The 5,355-nt window shown below is 53.0% G+C and overlaps 1 long non-coding RNA gene across 1 annotated transcript; it reads right to left on the bottom strand.

Moving 5' to 3' along the window:
• LOC140594653 (uncharacterized) lies at positions 1-3,716 on the bottom strand. The gene is made up of 2 exons (XR_011995726.1): positions 2,948-3,716; positions 1-1,221 (listed from the first exon to the last, which is right to left on the bottom strand). It is a non-coding gene; the product is annotated as an uncharacterized lncRNA (long non-coding RNA).
• Positions 3,717-5,355: the final 1,639 nt, after the last annotated feature.

Here is a 5,355-nt window from a genome sequence, read left to right on the forward strand (position 1 = left end):
TACATACAAAGACATTTATTATTTAAAAATTTAGCTCACACGATTACGGAGACTGAGAAGTCCTGTGGTCTGGCATCCGCAAACCGGAGATTCAGGAGAGCGAGTGGAGCAGTTCCAGTGTGAGTCCAAAGGCCTGAGAATCCCGGGAGCCAACGGGTGAGTCCATGTCTGAGAGCAGGAGGCAGACATCCCGCCCCGACAGTCTGGTAGGAAGCAAATGCTCCCGTCCTAGGCACCATCCTCTTGGGGCCTCCAGTGCATTGGCTAATGCCTGCCCACGCTGGCGAGAGCTAGCTGCTCTCCCAGTTAGAGTTTCAAATGCTAACCTCATCCGGAACCACCCTTCAGAAATCATGTTTAGCCATATATCTGGGCACCCCGTGGTCCAGACTGATGACACATAAAATCAACCATCACAAGGGGACAAGGCCGGAGAGGTCAGCGTGGACTTTATAACGTGAGCCTACAGGGGCGGGGGTCTGAAATGTGTGAGCCTGGAGGGCGGGACACCCTGGCCCGCACCAAACCCCTCCCCGGGGCGGGCCAGTGGGGACCTGAGACCTGAGGGTCTCCTGACCCGACCCATGCCAACCCACGCTGACTACGTTGAAGCTGTTGTTTCTGCCAAACGCAACAGCGGCTCTGGAGATGGAAATGAAGACCAATTTCAGGAAGACTGAACATTTGTTATATGCCCATGTTGGTGCCCTATACATTCATATTTTCCAGCAATGGACATAATCGGATTCGAAAACGGAGCCACCCTGATGAAAAGCACCTCACTCTCATTTTGTTCCTATTTGGTTCTTGGTTCTTGGTGAGGATGAGCCCTCTCCGAGGCTGCTGGGGTGTTATTTTGAAGCCCCCCTGCATGCGGTCCACGTGGTCGACACGTTCGCAGCTTCGGGTCTGCAGTTGAACCTGTCGCGCAGAACGAGGGGTCACCGCTTTCACCTTTGCAGTGAAGAGACCTAGAGTTTGTCAAGCCTTAACCAGGCCACTTACGAGACGTCCTCCTCCTCTTGAGGCTCACCCCCTGCCCTTCCGCAGGCTGCGGCTGTTTGTCGCCGAAGTCACATTTCGTTTTCATGTGTGCACTGCCCTGCCCGGGCCTTCCAATCCACGCCGCCCACCGGCTTGTGGAAACCAGGCCAGGGCCCTAGGCTCTGGGTGATTCAGGATTTTGTTACTTCCCCAGGCTCTCTTCTCCTTCCCCATATCCTAATAACAACAAACGTGTACTTGGAATCTATGTTTCTCGTGACAGAGGCAAATAATTTTCCACGTGTGCAGTTTTCTTATATATTAAACAGCCTGCGTTCGCCTGCCTGCACGGGCCATGCCCCTTTATAAATTACTCTGATTAAAAACCAAATGGTACACACGCTAAGGAAGGCTACCTGAAATCCCACTGCTCCAACACAGCAGTTAGCCTCGTTTTTTTTTACGTTAGCTTGAATCATTGTTTAACTACACAGTTATTTTACTTGCGTATCGTGCTGTGTCATTAACTAAGCATTTCTCCTGTGGGCATAGCACACCGGTCTGTTATATTTATTCTACAGACGTGATAAAACATAAAAAACAATTGTATTGTGGATTTGCACAATCCTTGGCTGTTGTGAAATTCAAATATCGTCACATCTCTTTATTCTAGATTTTTCATTTATTGATTGACCCATTTACTCAACAAATATTTATGGAGCTAGGCAATGGGAAAACAAATATAAACAGGAGAGACACTGCTCCTGCCCGTAAGGATATTAGTCTAGGAGGGGAGATAGATATGATCATGTGATTTTCATGCATTTACCCATCTGAGCCATGTATTCATGTTCTATTTGCACGAGCATCTAAATAGCAATGCCCTCCCCTTTTTAATAATCTTGCTAATTATGTACAAGTGGCCCCAAGTGTGGCAGCTCTGTGTGTTTTGGTTGATCGAGTTATTGCCTCAGGGCTACAAAAGCAGAACCATGACCAGGATCTAGAAGACTTGCCGTCCACTTTTGTGGTTTAATCTCCAGACAGCACTCCCTTCTACTTCCTGCCACAGGATGGGTAGTCAGATAAAACGTTCTTTTGAATGAGAAAAACAATTAAGCACTGAAAATGCGGGAACAAGAAAACACAAGATAAAAATAGAACTCACCAGCCTGCTTTATGGAACACATTTTTATCTGGTGGAGTGGAAGGTAGCATTTTTACCTTATTCTGTCCTTTCTGGACTCCACCACGTTTATAAAGAGGAAGTCGGCAAAACATTAACCAGCTGTACCACTTAGTATAAAAATAAATCTGTTTCATGTGCGTCTGCCTTCGGCTCAGGTCATGATCTCAGGGTCCTGGGATCGAGCCCCAAGTCGGACTCCCTGCTTAGTGGGGAGCCTGCTTCTCCCCCGTTTGTGCTCTTTCTGTGTCAAATACATAAATAAGATCTTTAAAAAAAAAAAAAAACAGGGGATCCCTGGGTGGCTTAGCAGTTTAGCGCCTGCCTGGGGTATGATACTGGAGTCCTGGGATCCAGTCACACATCGGGCTCCCTGCAGGGAGCCTGCTTCTCCCTCTGCCTGTGTCTCTGCCTCTCTCTGTGTCTCTCATGAATAAATTTTTTTTTTTTAAAGCAACAAACGTATTTAAACAATAACACTTAAAACCTACAAGATGAAAGGATAACTCCGTCAATTCTTGACTACTTTTTCTAATTTCAAGTTATTCATGTTTTGCCCATTGTGCAATAGATTATTTAAATTAATAATAATTACACATTTTAATGCTTGTGTGTATGTGTGTGTGTATATATATGTGCCAACCACCTTCATCTGTCTATATAATATATATATGTGTATTTTTTGCAGAATCATCTGAAAGTAGATTATAGGCTTGATAACAATTCACCCCTAAAAGCTTCAGTGTACACCTCCTAAGGACAAAGACATTCTCTTACCTGCCCACAATGCCATCACCACTCCCAGGAAACTTCCCATTAATTCAAGAGGGTCACCTAATATCAGGCTGCCAGCTGCAGTGTCCTGGGGTAGTGAGCTGGCTCAGCCCATCTTCCTGCTGGAACCACCGCCAGCCCTGCTGCCTGGACACAGAGCCGTGGCCACTGCTTGTCCAAAACTAAAAGTCTGACCTGGGGCACTGCCACCGCCCAGAGACGGTGCCAACCACCTTCCTCCCCAGCTCGGGCCCCTGGCTGCTGCTGTCCTCCCACACCGAAAATTGAGCCCAGCACTGCCTTCCCCTGCGGGCTAGCCCTGCAGCGAGGCTGCTGCCCCTGGCCGTGGCCTGCGGACGGGCCAGCGTCCCTCGTCCCTCGACACTTCCGTGCAGGTGTGGAGCCGTGTACCGGGCTGGCCTGGCCGCAGACCTTTCGGATTGTTCCTGGAGCCCAGCGCTCCCGAAGCGAAATGGCTTTTAGCAGCATCACCCAGGAGCTTCAGGGTCCCTGATATTTATGTCAGGAGAGAGCGGCTCGCCCAGCAAAGCGTGTTTCAGCTTCTCAGTAAAGGGGCGACTGTCCTCCCCTCGCTTGGTTCCTCCCCCCTCCCTCAGCCCAAGCCTGTCTGGGGGGGGGGGGCCTGAGTGAGCAGCAGGGCCGGAGCCTGGCGCAGGCCCGGCGGTGGCACAGGCACAGGCCGCCATGGGCCCTCTGCCGGGGAGGCTCTGGAGGGCACAGGCGCACTCAGGACTCGGGCCCTCCCCTCCAGAAGGGAGAAGGGAGCGGCTGCAGGGACAAAAAGCCCAGGAGAGGAGGAAAGGGCAGGGCAGTGAGTGAGGGCAGAAAGCTTCTGGACGCTTCAAACCCGCCCTGCGGACAGAATCCTGGGGAGCTTTGGGCCTTGCTGCCTCACACCCTGAGCACCCCGCCCTTGGCCGGTGAGGGCTAGCGGGGGTCCCCCCTTCCTCCCCTGCCTGCAGCCGGTCCTGGAGGCTGGGGGCTGGTTACCTAGGAAACCGGAATGGCAAACTCCAGCAACGGCGCTGTCAGCGGGCTCCGGATGCAACTGCGGAGTTGTCTGCTGGCATCGCACGCTGCCCGCTGCCCGGCCATTTCCTTACGGCCTCTGAACCGGTGTCTTCACCTCCACGAGCTCATCTCCGCCTCCTGGGTGTGTGCGTGCGTGCAGGTGTGCATGTGTGCGCGCGTGTGCGTGTGCGGGTGTGCGTGTGTGCATGTGTGCGGGTGTGCATGTGTGCATGTGTGCGGGTGTGCAGGTGTGCATGTGTGCGGGTGTGCAGGTGTGCATGCGTGCGTGCATGTGTGCGGGTGAGTGCCTTGATTGATGGTACTATCCGACCGGCGTGGCTCTCCCTCGTGCCTACTCACCTGGCAGACACTTCACCGCACAGCTGCCCCGAGGAGCTGGGCTAGAAGCTGCTCTGGTAACGAATGAGACGTTAATTCAATTTCTGTGACCGTGGTGGTATTTAACAGCTAATCAGAAAGTGTGGTATGTGGCCCTGGAGGATAAATCTCTTGTGAATTGAAAAATCATTTAAAATGCAAATACTTCTAGTTTGGGCACCTCTGTAAATGCGAGATGTTTTAAATGCAATGTCTTCCATGCTCTGTGAATCGCGCAGCTGCCTGGCAGGGGTGCAAAGGGCCGGTCAACAGCACCCCCTTTCCCTCGGCTGGAATTCAGACCAGTGAGGGATGGGTGTGGGCTGGACACAGCCACAGCAAAACGGCAGCATTATTATAGATAAAACCCATATTACTGACCGGGTGGCAACAATGGGCCCTTTGCTGCTGTGCCTCAGAACTGGAAAGCCTCCACGTGCCCCCAGGCTGGGCCTCCCCTGGGCCTAGGCTTCCCCCCCACCCCCTCCAGCCTGCTCCCCCCCAGCCTGGGCCTGGCACCGCAGGCCACACCGCCCCTCCCCCACCCCACCCCACCTCACCCCTGCAGGGTGCTGCCTCCGGGCTGGACAGCGTGGTGGGGGCTGGGATCACGTGTTGCATTCAGGACTCCAGAGGATTCAAAACTAGAAGTTTCCAATTGAATTAAGGAAGTGAACTCCCCCCCTCAGGACCCTGAGGCTCCCTGTGGTTGGGCCCCGGAGGGAGCCTCAGCTGAGCTCAACCCTGAGATGGCCTCAGCCACAGGCGTCATCCTTCCTGGGGGACCTGTTGTAGGCGAGGGGGTGGAGCAGAGCTTCAGCACCCTTGCCTCAATTTGGGACGTCCCTGGAGGGTCATCAGCACCCCCGGGCATCCCGGGGAGGGGGCACAGTCCCTCAGTCCGGCTCCTGGGTTCTCCAGTGTGCTTCCTGTGCAAATCTCTCCGAATTTCTTTCCCAAGAGACCAACGGGAGACCAGGAATTCTCAAGTAGACCATGCC

This window comes from Vulpes vulpes, chromosome 12 (genome assembly GCF_048418805.1).
Source record: "Vulpes vulpes isolate BD-2025 chromosome 12, VulVul3, whole genome shotgun sequence".
NCBI classification, from domain to species: domain Eukaryota; kingdom Metazoa; phylum Chordata; class Mammalia; order Carnivora; family Canidae; genus Vulpes; species Vulpes vulpes.